This window comes from Carlito syrichta, unplaced genomic scaffold, assembly GCF_000164805.1.
Source record: "Carlito syrichta isolate Samal-C Ts95f unplaced genomic scaffold, Tarsius_syrichta-2.0.1 Scaffold301993, whole genome shotgun sequence".
NCBI classification, from domain to species: Eukaryota; Metazoa; Chordata; class Mammalia; order Primates; family Tarsiidae; genus Carlito; species Carlito syrichta.
This window is the reverse complement of record NW_007246089.1, coordinates 532,019-546,613: the sequence shown is the minus strand read 5'-3', so window position 1 is coordinate 546,613 and position 14,595 is coordinate 532,019. Positions and strand designations below refer to the sequence as shown.

The following is a 14,595-nucleotide window of genomic DNA, read 5'->3' as shown; positions in this document are numbered from 1 at the left end:
CCTGCGCCGGCGCCGGCACCCTGGGCGCTGCCGGGCGCGGCCGGGCGCGACTCCCGGGCTCGGTGGCTGGTGCTGGAGCTCCGATCCCGCCAGCTTTCCAGGGCCAGGCAGTTCCAGCGGAGCCCAGCGGAGCCCTGGAGGTGCCCGAGCCGATGAGGCGGTGGGGAAGGCCCGGCGCGCGGGGCTGGATGGATGAATGCGGGGGCTGGGACCAAGGGACTCTGGGGTCGCACCGTGGCCCCAGCGGGGCCTAATGAGACGCTGTGCTGGGAATCGGACCTGGGCTCCGGGGCTGCGCATGCGTGGACTGAGATGGCCTTGCAGCACATGTAGTTTCCAGGGCGTTTGTTGGTTTCATTCATTCACAATTGCTGGGCACCTTGTGTAAGACAGCCTGCGCTAATGTTTCGGCTGAGGGAGGAGAGAAGAGATTAGTGCTGTCCAAATCTTTCGGAGACAAACGAATGCAAGAGTGAAAGTAAAGCCGTACACCTTCTACCTTCTTCTTCTTCTTTTTTTTTTTTTTTAATATTGGGGAGATTCGTCTCTCCAAGGCAGGGGAGGAAGCCAAAACTAGGAAACATGGCCTGGCCATAGCTTAATGAGCACTTGGCCTGACCATTGCTTAGCAAGGCAATGGCCACCCTCTATCTTCTTAAAAAAGGGACTGAAGTTAGCTACTGGGGAAATGAAGGCAGAGGAGCTGAGGAAATGAGAAGGAAGAGTACCTTATTTTCTAATTGAACTTTGTTTTTTAGCACCACATAATGTGATGGAGCATGGGGTGAGGGTGGAAGGGTGGGAAGCAGCGGGACTACAAGGGTCCACATACTTTTGCAAAGATGGGGAGCTGAGGTAGTTGGTTAAACCTTGGGTTGGCGTGTCCCTCTCTACCTAAAGCAGATAGATGGCCTTTGCAGGAGGCTTGGAAAAGCTAATGAGGTTCTAGTCTAAGGAAAGAGGTGTGATATCCACAAAGGGGCCCTCACACTCACTAAAGAGGACAGAAGGTCTAAGTTGTTTCTTATATGATTATTTTCCTTTCTGCATTTTGGCATGTGGAAAATGGAAGTGTAAAGAGCCGTAATCATGCTTGATTTATGTAATCAGGCCAGTGATTACATCTGAAACTTATACAGAGGTTGAAACGATGCCAATTGCCACCCTTCTGATATGTTCTTCCATTTCTCTGGGTAGTAGGGTGTGGGGTCCCTGAAATCATCCTGTGAACCATGGACTTGCAATACTCCAGTGACAAAATAGTCCTGTGGGACACAATGATCTTGGCCAGCAGCATCTTTATCTACTTGGTAATTTAGATGTAGGATTGTTGTCGTTTTTATAATGAACTTCTTTTCCCCATGGAAAAAAAGCTTGTATTAATTTGCGCTTTTGTATCTTCGGAGGCAACCTAAGATAGGTGGGCATTAAAAGTCTCACTTTTTTTTTTTTTTCTTTCAGTAGGAGTCTCACTCTGTCGCCCAGACTGGAGTTCAGTGGCTGCTCCCGGCCACCGCAGCCTCGGCTAAAAGTCTCACTTTTAAAGTAAAATAATGTTTGGAAGCCGGGCTCGGTGGCTCAGCCTGCAATCCTGCACTTTGGGAGGCTGAGGTGAGTGGATTGCCTGAGCCCGCGGGTTCGAGACCCGCCTGGGCAGCGAGATCTCAACTCTACAATAAAAAAAAAAAAAAAAAAAAAAAAAAAAAAATCAGCCGGGCGTGGTAGTGCATGCCTGTAATTCCGGCTACTTGGAAAACTGAGGCGGAAGGATCGCCGGAGCCCAGCAGGTCCAGGCTGCGGTGGCCGGGAGTGGCCACTGCACTCCAGTCTGGGCAACAGAGTGAGACTCCAACTCAAAAAATAATAATAATAATAATAATAATAATGTTTGGAAAGACCTTGTTTATGGAAAACACGACAAAAGAACACTTGTTTTTCCCCTTTTTAATTGATTTTAATTGATAACGGCAGTCATAAAATCCTTTTGGGGGGATTTTAAAAAACACTTATTGGCCGGGATCACTGGCTCAGCCTGTAATCCCGCGCTTTGGGAGGCCGAGGTGAGTGAATTGCCTGAGCTTGCGGGTTCGAGACCCGCCAGGGCAACTTGGCGAGTCCTCATCTCTAAAATAAATTTAAAAAAAGTAGCCGGGCATGGGAGCGCACGCCTGTAGTTCCGGCTACTTGGAAGGCTGAGGCAGAAGGATCGCCGGAGCCCAGCAGCTAGAGGCTGCAGTGGCCGCCAGCGTGCCACTGCACTCCAGCCTGGGTGACAAAGTGAGACTCCAACTCAAAAACAAAAAACATTTATTTTAGATTTGGGGATACAAGCGCGTGTTTGTTACACGGACATATGGGGTAGTGGTGGGCACTGGGTCTCAGGTGGCTTACTCCCTAAACAGTGAACATTGTATCCCATAGGTAATTTCTGAACCCTTACCCTCCTCCCCACCTTCCCCGTTATTGGTATCCCCGGTGTTTGTTATTTCCATCTTTGTGGCCATTTAGCTCCTACATGCAAGTGAGAACACCAGCAGTCATAAAATCTTTTTATTTTAAAGATGTGGAATACAATTCAGGGTTAGGTATACAAATGTCTATTATGCAGCGACCCTTGTTGATGAGGTGTGCCCCCCACCCTGACAGTTTCCCACTACTGCCAATCCCTTTCTTATAGTATTAGGATAACTGTTCAAGGTCCGCTTATGAGTGTGAATATGTGGTACTTAGTTCTTTGTTTCTGTGATAGATTACTCAGTATTATAGACTCTAAGTCCATTCAAGTTGCTTTGAAGTTCATAATTTTATCTTTAATTATGGCTGTGCAATATTCCATCATGTATATGTATCACATTATTTTTTTTTTTTAATCCAGTCCTCTTTCGATGGGCAGCACAGTTGGTTCCATGTTTTTACTATTGTGAATAATGCTGCAATCAACACGTGTGTGCAGGTATCTTTTTCATAGAGTGATTTGAATTCCTCTGGGTATATTCCCAGGAGGGGGATTGTGGGGTCTTATGGAAGGTTGATTTTTAGATTTTTTAGGAATCGCCACACTGTTTTCCACAAAGGTTGTACTAGTTTACACTCCCAGCAACAGTGTAGAAGTGTTCCCTTTTCCTTCCATCCTCTCTAGCATATATTGTTTTTGAGTTATTGATGATGGCCATCCTGTCTGGAATTAGATGATATCTCAGTGTGGATTTAATTTGCATTTCTTTGATGATTAGTGAGGCTGAGCATTTTTTCATGTATCTGTTGGCTGCGAGTAAGTCTTCTTTTGAGAAGTGTCTATTCATATCTTTTGTAATTCATATCTTTGTAATGGGGCTGTTTGTTTTTTTCTTTTTGGCATATTTGCGTTCCTTGTAGATCCTATATGTTAGGCATTTGTCATACATACAGTTGGCAATTTTTTCTCAATCTGTGGGCTGTCTCTCTGCTTTCTTGATGGTTTCTTTTGCTTTGCAGAAACTTATCTGTTTGATGAGGTCCCGCTTGTCTATCTTATCTCTTACAACATGGGCTTGGGTGTTGATCAGGAATTGGTTGCCAGTTCCAATTTCCATACGGTATCTCCTGCATTTTCTAAGGTACTTATAGTTTGAGGTTTTACGTTTAGGTCTTTGATCCATTTAGAGTTGATTTTTTATTATGATGTTAGGTAGGAGACCTCTTTTAATCTTCTGCATGTGGTCAGCCAGGTTTCCCAGCACCATTTACTGAATAGGTTTTCCTCTCCCCAGTGGTTGATGGTTGAGAAATTATTGCTTTGCTTCCAGAATCTCTATCCTGTTCCATTGGTCTATATGCCTGTTCTTGTACCAATACCAGGCTGTTTTGATTATTGTAGCTTCACAATAAAGTTTAAAGTCTGGGAATGTGAGTCACAAAATCTTAATAGCGATGATAACTAATCAAAAATTCCATTCTAAAATACTTCATGGCTCATTTTTGTCACCGTTACAATGCCTGAAGAACTTATAGAACATGATATGTTGAGTATGTCTCAGGAAATCATTGGAAACCTTGCTTGTGTTTGTGGGTATGGAAGGAAACAGGGGTGTTTGTGGGTGGTGCTTGACTGTCAAATGAAAGTTCTTCTTTCTTCATTAAAGATGGGCCCCCAGACTGTTGATAATTTTCCTTGTGTATGGCGCCAAAAGTCCTCAGTCATGTCATCCCAAAAGATAAATTATGAGAGCTTAAATAAGGAAAAGGACATGGAAGCATAGAATGTCTTAAAAGTATATATATATGTATATATATACATATATATGTATTTTTTTTCTTTTATTCAGTTGAGAAATTATGCATGCTTATTACTTGGTAAAGAGAAACTATAGCTTTCATTGTCCCAATTAAGAAAACAAATACTTGGATATCACCATTGTCTGTCATCTGGGTTATACTGAGAGGGTGTCATCTCTCGCCCTTTAACAGCTGTATGTGATGCCCCAAATTTGACTTCAAAACTCATTTTATATGCCTCCCATAAGTAAGGATTTTCCTTGTTCAAGCTTTTATTTTCTCACTAATAGAGGGTTGAGAAGTTGTGAGTATTTTTTGACTTTTTAAAAGTTGGTTCTTGCCTAAGAAATTCAAGATACTTGTTGAAAATAACTCATATGGATTGTTTTGTCTTTTGAAATTTTGAGCCAACATGAAACAAATTAATTAGGGCCTAAGAGAGAGAAGTGGGTGACCCCTGAACTTTGGCCCAAATTTCTTTATTGGAATAGGGAAAGGTAAAGCAACATGACCAGTCTTGCTTCTTGTTAGACGTGTTTTATTTCCACTCCTTCGGTTACCCACCTAAAGGAACTAAAAAGTGTAGTTCACAAGGTAGAAATGAATGAGAGGAAGTGCAGCAAATAAGAAATGCCATGGCCGGGAGCCGGGGTTCACGCATATAATCCCAGCACTTTGGGAGGCTGAGGCGAGAGGATTGCCTGAGCCCAGGGGTTCGAGACCAGCCTGGGCAACTTGGCAAGACCTTGTCTCTACAATAAATCAAGAAAAATTAGCCAGGTGGGGCGGGGGAGTATATGCCTGTAGTTCCAGCTTCTTGGAAGGCTGAGGTGGAAGGATTACCTTAGCCCAGCAGCTCGAAGCTGTGGTGGCCATGAGCGTGCCACTGCACTCCAGTCTGGGCCACAGAGTGAGACTCTAACTCAAAAAAAAAAAAAAAAAAAAGAAATGCCATAAAACTCAGAAGGTAGAAAGGAGAGAGAGAAGGGTAACCAATCAGATTTAACAGACCCAAGAAAGCTAAAACAAACAACTCTGAAGAAATAAGTTGACTGAAGTCATAGGCCATTGGAAAAGTACAAACACTGGAGGCACAGAGTAGCTCTGAAGGTAGGGTAGACAGCTGAAAAGAGGACAGCTCATTGCAACCTTCAGAAGGAATAGTTAGACGCCCAGATTCTGGCAGACACTGTGGCTTCTTCTCTGGCCCAGAACCAGCATGACGCAAGGCCTCAGTGAAGCGCTTTACAGCAGTGGGGGAATTGAGAGCACAACTGCTTTAACTTGATGAGATCTTTAGCCTCTGAGGTGTAGCTGACTCAAGAAAGTTTTCTACTTTTCCAACATATCATTTATTAAAGTAGCTACTCTTCTATCATCAAGCACTTGGAGGAAGCAGTGAAAGAAAATCCATTTTGTGAATTGACTGGGACTTCAGATCATTTGTCTTATTTGTTTTTCTTTTGCTGAAATTGGAAGAGGACCGCATTTTTCTATTTCAGCCATGTTCCACTTGGCTCCATTGAAATTGCTTAGAAAACAAATTATTAGATTAAAATGAGATTCAGAGGTATCTCTGAACCTTGTGGTATCTGAGGCTTGCTGGCTAAAGACTCTGGGAGAATGAAGACTCGTTTATCAATTATGTTGCGTGAATATGTTTGTACATTATGATTAACCATCCTGTGTATATGTATAAACATATATATATATAAATATATGTAAATGCGTTTATAGGTTCATATACTAAATTCTTTATCTTTAAGAGTGTGCAACTGGTAGCCCGAATTTGTACATGACGGATTAACTAGAAGGATTAAGTATAACAGTCAATTTCTAGATTGTGCTGGACACAAGACCCTTTCAGAAGTTGTTTAAAAACGTCTTCAGGATTTTGAAAGTTTTATTTTGGTCTTTTTTGAGTTGGGGTCTCACTCTGTTGCCCAGACTGGAGTGCAGTGGCATGATCACAATGATCATGGCTCACAGTTGCCTCGACCTCCTAGGCTCAGGCGATCCTTCCACCTCTGTGTCCCGAGTAGCTGGGACTACAGGTATGTGCCATCATGCCTGGCAAATTTTTTGACATTTTTTTTAATAGAGATAAGATCTTGCTGTGTTGCCCATGCTGATCTCAAACTCCTTGGCTCAAGCAATTTGCCTGCCTCAGTCTCCCAAAGTGCTAGGATTACAGGTGCCAGCCACTGTGCCTGGCCTATTTTGACCCTTTAAAGGAACTGAAATATAATTATTGAACTCCAGGTTATAACATAAAGATAATTTTGATTTTGTCATTTTACTAACAAGGAATTGAGATTAGGGGTTCTGTTTTCTTATATAACTATTATTTTGTGACCTGAGTTTCTACAAGGAAATGTTGTTCTAAGAAGCCATGTGATAATGGTATTATTGGCACGGTCATAAATATCTGACAATTAAGCTATAAAATTCACTCACAATTGATAAACTCATGTGTCTACATTTTTACTGTTTAAAAAAATACATTCCCTGGAACTGAAGAAGGAAGCAAAAAATCCCAGGAATTTAATTTCCGGTTTAAAATATGTAAGAAAATAAAGTATACTGAGAGTGTGGGAGTTGGCTATTAACTTGGACTAGCTGAAAAATAAACTAAGATGACACTTACACAAAGCAAATAAGAGAGGTGAGCTTTGGCCATGCTTACTCAGACTCCTGGAGGTGGAAATTTCTCTGATAATAGATTTGAACAGACTGGCAGGGGCTTCCCTACAGCTCGTGAGGTTCCTTGGGCTCTCTCAGGTGAGGGATGCAATTTACGATAACTTGTTCCTTTATATGATTTCATGCTTTTCAAAAATCTTACTATAATGTGGGCTCCCAGATAAATCTTCTATACGAAGCCGTGCTGTTCCACTAATAAAAAGCATTCCAGACTTTGTGATAGTAATGTGTATCACTGTATATTCATATATGGCATTCTAATCCATGTTTCACTCCTTTTTCAGTTTGACTAGAGTGAATTAGTCTTGGGTCTGACAACTCAGGTAAATAAGGAGGAAAAATCAATTTTGTAGATCTGTATGTGTTTGTATTGTGGAAACTCAAATCTTCTGATTGAGATTGGGTTGCGTGTTTGACTTACTGCTTGGAAAATCAGTGGAAGTTCATGTTGTTGTTTGAGACTCCATGGTGTTATTCAGTGTATTAACTTAGATTTTATTTGATTTTCTTTTTTTTCCTTTTTCTTCAATTTTTGTTTTCTTGTGTACTTTAAAAAACTTCCATCCTACTGTGTTTTTGAAAAACATTGAAAATCTTGTTGAATAAGATGCAGTATATGTAAACACATAAATGTTAGCCCAGATGCACAATGTGGGTTACTCGAGTTAAGCTGAGATAATAGGAATGGAGTAGAGAAGACAGGAGACAAATTTAGGTGGTAGTATTGACAGGCCTTAGTGATGAACTAGATTAGGGATTACAAAATAGAAAGGTATTTAGGATGCTTTTAGTTGAGTGGTCAATATATTTTTTTTTTTTGAGTTGGAATCTCACTCAGTTGCCCAGGCTGGAATGCAGTGGCATGCTCATGGCCACCCCAGCATCTACCTGCTCAACTCCAGCGATCCTTCCAAGTAGCCGGAACTACAGGTGTGCACTACCACGCTCAGCTAATTTTTGATTTATTGTAGAGACGAGGTCTCGCCAAGTTGCCCTCATTGGTCTCCTATCCATTTGCCTCAGCCTCCCAAAGTGCTGGGATTACAAGTTGAGCCACCGAGCCCTGACAGTCAGATAAATTTGACTTAAATTTTTGTCTTAAGGCTTCCTTCATAAAAGGGTCAAGTCTAAATCACGAAAAGGAATAGGCTCACTGTCTTTTGTATAGGTCAGATGATTAGAAATTTGTGAGGTATACCCAGAGGCCCTCCTGGGGACTCCTTCAAAACAAGTGGTCAAACCAAGAGAGGTAGACTGAGGCTTGACAACTGGAAGCCTTCTTGGACCATAGTAAGGAGGCTTAACATTGAGAAGGCCATCAGAAACCAAGCCCATCACAACAGTTCAATATCTTGCTGCTAACACATCAGAGTGGGGATGGAGAGATGGAAACCTATAAATTACATCCACAGACCCATCCAGAGACCAAATTTCCATGAGGGCTGTCATGGCAGTGAGGGGCAGCTGTCACTGTTCCTTTAAGACCAAACTTCTGCAGACCAGATGAAAGTGCTTTGGAGGTGTTAACAGGCCTGATTTTTCCCATCTGTTTTTGAAAAACATTTGTGAAAACTTTCTGTTCTCAACTGATCTTTTAAAACTGCCTGAGCAGAGTACTTCTGTAAGTAATATTTATGTTATTCCAGGAGAGAATAACTTTTGAGATCTTCTATTTCTTTCTCAAGATGTCTGTAGGTGTAATGGAGCTTGGGGCTAGGTTTGTATTTGCCTGTGGAATGTGCTAGGAAGGAAATACTCCAGAGAACTTGATGGAATCAGGCTGCTGGGGGTTTGGTGCAGACTTGCCCTCAGTTAAGAGGCAAACTAGATTTCTTTATTCAGCAAATATTTGATTGGTAGGCACTGTGTGAGGTACTTAAGGTCTTTTTTAGCCCCATGATTTTACATTATTAAATTTTAATACTGTAAAAGGCTTTTAATTCTATAACTAGGAAAGAATGTGAATAAATCCTCTGAAATACAAACAGTACTTATAAAGGCTTGCAAGTACTGGGTGTATGCTTACTTGCTGACCAAAATAGCTTAATAAGCCCATTATTTCTTAAGAGTGGTCTAAAACAGTGTTTTCCAAACTTTTTTGGTGACCTGTTATAAGAAATACATTTTTGCATCACGGCCCAATGACGAGCACATACTATTTAGTTACACATTGGTACACATATTTGAGAGAAAATTACATGAAAACAACATGGTCCTAATATGTACTATGCATTTTAAGTTTTTTGTTCTATTCTATTTCATTTACTCAACAATGTTGGTCTAAAACTTACTATAAATAGACAATGATATTCTAATGGATCTTGAAACCTGCAATTTGAGAAACACGGAATTAAAACACCATTTCTATTTATAGCCTCAAACAATTGTTTGAAATAGTATAAGGCAGCATGTATATCTTTTTGTAATTATTTATATCTACTGTGCTTTCTGGTTGGTGGAATAGAGATAATTTGATAGCTACTTTAAGGCAGTCTAGTAAAATTGGGAGTTAGCTCTTTAATTCATTGAACAGACATTTGAATGACCATGTCGAATGTTATCTTTCTCTTAATTCTTCTGTATCCTATTTTAACATTTAAGTCAATGTAAATGATACAGTTGGGATCATGTTGAAATGTGATCCCCAACATTAGAGGTGGGACCCAGTGGGAGGTGTTTGGGTCATGGGGGCGGGTCCCTCAGGAATGACTGGTCAATTTTCTTGAGGTAACAAGTGAGTGAGTTCTCACTCTATCAGTTCACTTGAGAGCTGGTTGTTTAAAAGAGCCCGACTCCTCCTTCTCTTGCTTGTTTCCTCTCTGGTCATGTGACCTACTGGCTCCCCTTCCCCTTCTACCACAACTGTAAGCTTCCTGGCCTCACTAGAAGCTGATACCACCACTGTGCTTCTTGTGCAGTATGCAGAACCATGAACCAAATAGACCTCTTTTCTTTATAAATTACCTAGCCTCAGGTATTCCTTTATAGCAACGCAAAACAGACTAATACAGAAAAAAATTAGCCAAACGATCTCTTTTAAAAAAGTTAAAAGCAGTTAAAAAAGCAGTTAAAAAGTTGCTTTTAACTTTTTTTTCTTCTAGTGGAATATACTATGAAAAGTAACATGAATACTGTAGGGACAAGTTAATCTTTTGTCTTAAGGAAAAATCCTGCCACTAATTTAGTTGAATGTGTATTTATAACTCCTTTTCTGTTAGATAGATAATGTGGTCACATTAATAAACAATTGAAATGAAGAAATTTATTAAAAGCAATCAAATATCAGTTATTTTCTGATTTGGAGTCTCTGTCCACCTGCTGGGCTCTGGTAATCCTTCTGCCTCAGGCTTCCAGGTAACCGGAATTACAGGTGTGCACTACCACACCCAGCTAGTTTTTGATTTATTGTACAGACAAGATCTCGCCAAGTTGCCTGTGCTGGTCTTGAACCCTCGGGCTCAGGCAATCCACTCACCTTGGCCTCCCAAAGTGCTGGAATTACAGACTGAGCCACCGCAAATGTAAGTTTAAGAGCAGATTTCATGCCTATTTATTCAAGTGTTCCCTTCTCTAGTCTTTTATTTATTTAACAGATATTGTTGACATGTGGTTTCAGGAATTGTCAGCTTTTGCTGATTATGAATCACCAGTGTCTAGCGTAGTGCCTGCCAAATGCTAGATGCTTACTTGATGTTTGTTGAATAACTAAATGAACACATGAATGAAAGAATGCCTACTTTTTCTTGAGTTATGAGAAATCATAAGAAATTTGACCACTTTTGACTATAAAAGCAGCAATGACATGTGGCACAAGCTTAACATAAATGAAGTGCAAGAGATATGATGATCCAGAATGATTTTTTTCCCCCCTCTTCTGGATTTTATACCCTCCCTCTCAGAGACAGTGTTAGTACATTTACAGAGGTTAAAGTTGTGAACTCCAGAGTCAGGCTGGGTCACAGCCCTGGTGGCCTTATTTCTGAGCTGTGTGATCGTAGGCAGTTTACTGCTTCTGTGTCCTCATCTGAAAATTTGAGATGATAATACTTTGATCTCACAGAGCTGCTAAGGAAATAATGAAGGCTAAACACTTCACACATTTTATGGCACCCAGCAAACATTCCAAATATGTCAGGTGGAGTTTCTGCTATTACTCAAAGTATAGTATGTGCCAAGTGCTTGAGTCTTTGCTACCTAAGAATCGGCAGCCTAGTGCAAGAGATAAAAGTTAAAAACAGTATGAAGCTAAATGCTCTCTGAGATGAAAGTATTCAGGGGTGTTTCATCCCGAACGGCAGTCATGGGAAGCTTCCTGAAGGGGGCTGTCTCTGAACTGATAGCAAAAGAGCAAGGGGGACTCTGACAGGAGTGGCTGAGGTTGGAGGAGAGATAGGGATGAGGACACTGCTGAGAGGTGAAGAAAGCAGCACTTGCAAAGACCCGGGTGTGATGTTTTCCCTTCAGGGAGCAGCTAGGAATGAGAGTAAGAAGGCATAGAAGAGAACACGTGGTGTGCGTGGGGCAGTCGGCTGAGGTCAGGTCTTGAAAGGCCTTGCTCAAGAGCCAGTGGGCAGATGGCCTCAGATCTGTGCTTATGAAAGATCATCCAGAAGTGCTGAGGATGGATTGTGGTGGAATACATGAGAAAGAAGAGGCAACTGGGGCCATAAATTATGGTAGAGATGACCGTCTGGGTCATCGCTGTGGCAGTGGAGCCAGAAATTTGGGAAAATCCCACAATTAGGCAGGATTGAAGCATTGTCTTCACTTGCTGCTTGCTAAGGGCCTTGTTAAGAACAGTAAATTTTAAATTGTGCAAGTACAGTGTAAGTTCTACAACTGTTAAACTGTGAAGGCCTAGAAAATGGGTTACAAAACCAAGAACAACCTTTTATTGCCTGTACAGATTACTACAGATTGTTCTTTGACAGTCTGTGAGCATTATTGCATTGTTTTTGTTTATTGTTGATTAAAACCTTCCCAACGTGTCTGATAAAATATAAAAATGCTGACCCGTTGGGAGCCTTAGGATCTAAAAATCAGAGTGAAGAGTCAAATACCTAGATACAAATAAAACAACCATACAACATCAAGAAAGGTAACTGATCTCAAACCAGGCTAAGTGGGGAACCAAAGGAGGCCCAAAATTTACCTGTACGATGACCTCTTATATACCTAATCCTGTACTGTACTCCACATCTTTAAAATAAAAGAAAAAAAAAAAAGAATTCACCTGCACTGTTTGGGGGAGAATTACTTAATGCAACTGCTTTGAAAAACTGATAGTACCTCCTAAATCCAAATATATGTAACCTCAATGATGGAGCAATTCTACTCCTGTGTATGAACCCAAATAAATGTTTGTACCAGTAGACAAAAAAAAAAAAAGAAAAGAAAAAACCCAAAATACACTGTGTAGAAAACATTGTTTTCACTTGTTGATTTTTTTCTGTAGCTGATCAGAGTAAGAGAACTTTCTTTGTTTTCATAATCCTTGAGACTATTCTGTGTTGTAAGATGTCACACTGCTCCTGGTAGACTAGACAGATCAGGGTCATTTATTTATTCAGCAACTATGTATTGAGCACCTACTATAAATTAGGTATAAAGTAATATTGTCTCTGTTATGGAGCCTCCATTCTAGAAGATGAAATAAAATGGAATGTGGTATTGTCTTGAAAATTGGTAAGAATGTATTTTTCTGCTTCAAGTCTTTCTTGAATAAGATGATAGTATAGAAAAAAATATATAATGTCTTTGTATATTGAGGTATCTTTTTGTTTCTTATATGAGAGTCAGTATTGAGGAGTTGCGAAGATGATGTGAGTTAAAGCATGAAAAATGCCTAAGACATAGTAAGTGCTTAATTTCTGTCAGCTATTGTTATATTATGTGATACTTATTTTGCCAATCTTTCTTACTGACTCTTAGATAACTGCCTCTAGATTATCTCTAAAATCCCCCCAAATAAAGCTCCTTCTAGTAGCCAGGCTACCATTGGGGCATTGCCCAGACTGCAGCAGCAGCCTCCTATGTGGTCTCTCCACATCCTATCACCCTTTCCCCAGTCCGTGTTTCATCTTGCAGTCAGAGGAGAATTTTTGGTCTTATGTTAGTTTCCTATTGTTGCTGTAAAAATTACCACTAAAGAAGAGACTTAAAACCACATGTTATTATCTTACAATTTTAGAGGTCAGAATCCACATGCTGGCAGGTCTGCGTTCCTTCGGGAGAATCTGGGGAGTCTCTGGTCTCTTGCCTTTCTCCAAATTCTAGAGACCGTTCCCAGTCCTGGGCTTGGGTCCCTGCTTCACTTGGACACCTGCTTCTGTCACTACCTCTCCTCCTTTGACTCTCCTGCCTTCTGTCATTTATAAGGACCATTGTGATTACATTGGACCTACCCAGATAACCTAGGATAATCTCCTTATCTCAAAATCCCTGGTTCCTTTTTCCATGGAGGGTAGCATATTCACAGGTTTTGGGAATTAGGAAGTCAACATCTTTTAGGGTTTGTTATTCTGTCTTCCAGAAATTTCTTTTATGCTGTAGAACAGTGCCTAGAATATGGGTTTTTTAATTCCTTATTTTTTTATGTGAATGCTCCTGCTTAAAGCTTTTCCATGGCTGCTCATTGCTTTCAGGGTTAAAGGTTAAGACCCCTAGGAGGCCACACAGCCTTGCCTGGGCCTCCAGCCTCTTTGTGGGCTCTTCTCCTTATGTAGGGAACTCCAGCCCCTGAGGACCTTGTCACAACCTACTTCTATTGCACCCTCAATGCTGTTCATTTATTCTGTGCTCAATACATATTTGTCAATAAACTTAAAATGAACAGTCAGTGTGCCTGAAAAGTAACTCTTGGTTTTGTTCACCAGTGTAGTATTGCTTATAGCTATGGGCTGCACGGGGTTTTGGGTTATGGGAAGGGTATTCAATAACAGAACATAGAAGATTTTTTAAAAAAATTCTTTATTTTAATAGCTTTAGGGGTACAAGTGGTTTTTGGTCACATGGCTGCTTTGAACAGTAGTGAAGAAGTCTGGGCTTTAAGAGTACCTGTCACCCCCATTAGTGCACACTGTACCCAACTGGTAATGATTCATCCCTCTCCTCCTTCCCTTTCTCCCCCTTCTGAGTCTCCAGTGTCCTCTATATCATTCTCTATGCCTCTGCAGACCCGTAGTTTAGCTTCCACTTATTCATGAGAACATGGGGGGGTTTGGTTTTCTGGTCCTGCATTACTTCACTTAGGATAATATTCTCCAATTCCATCCAAATTGCTGCAAAAGACATTATTTTGTTCTTTCTTATGACCGAATAGTATTCCATGTGTGTGTGTGTGTCTGTATCACATTTTCATGGTCCACTTATCAGTTGATGAGCATTTAGGTTGATTCTACATCTTTGCCATTGTGAATTGTGCTGCTATAAACATGCAGGTGCAGGTGATGCCTTTTTTGTATGACAACCTCTCTCATAGAAGATTGTTAATTAGCAAGTGAAGCAACCCAATGTTAATTTTCTTTTTTCAGTTTTTAAAAAGAGTAAAAAGTGTCAAGCATGGTGGCACAAGCCTGTAATCCTAGCTCTTTGGGAGGCTGAGGTGGGAGGGCTGCTTCAACTTAGGAGTTCAAGACC

General features: G+C 40.8%; 1 protein-coding gene across 2 annotated transcripts in view; it reads left to right on the top strand.

Annotated features, from left to right (window-relative positions):
* The window catches only part of ISPD (isoprenoid synthase domain containing), a 307,704-nt gene that overhangs the window by 250 nt on the left and 292,859 nt on the right, over positions 1-14,595 (top strand). The gene's annotated exons all lie outside the window — the stretch shown is intronic.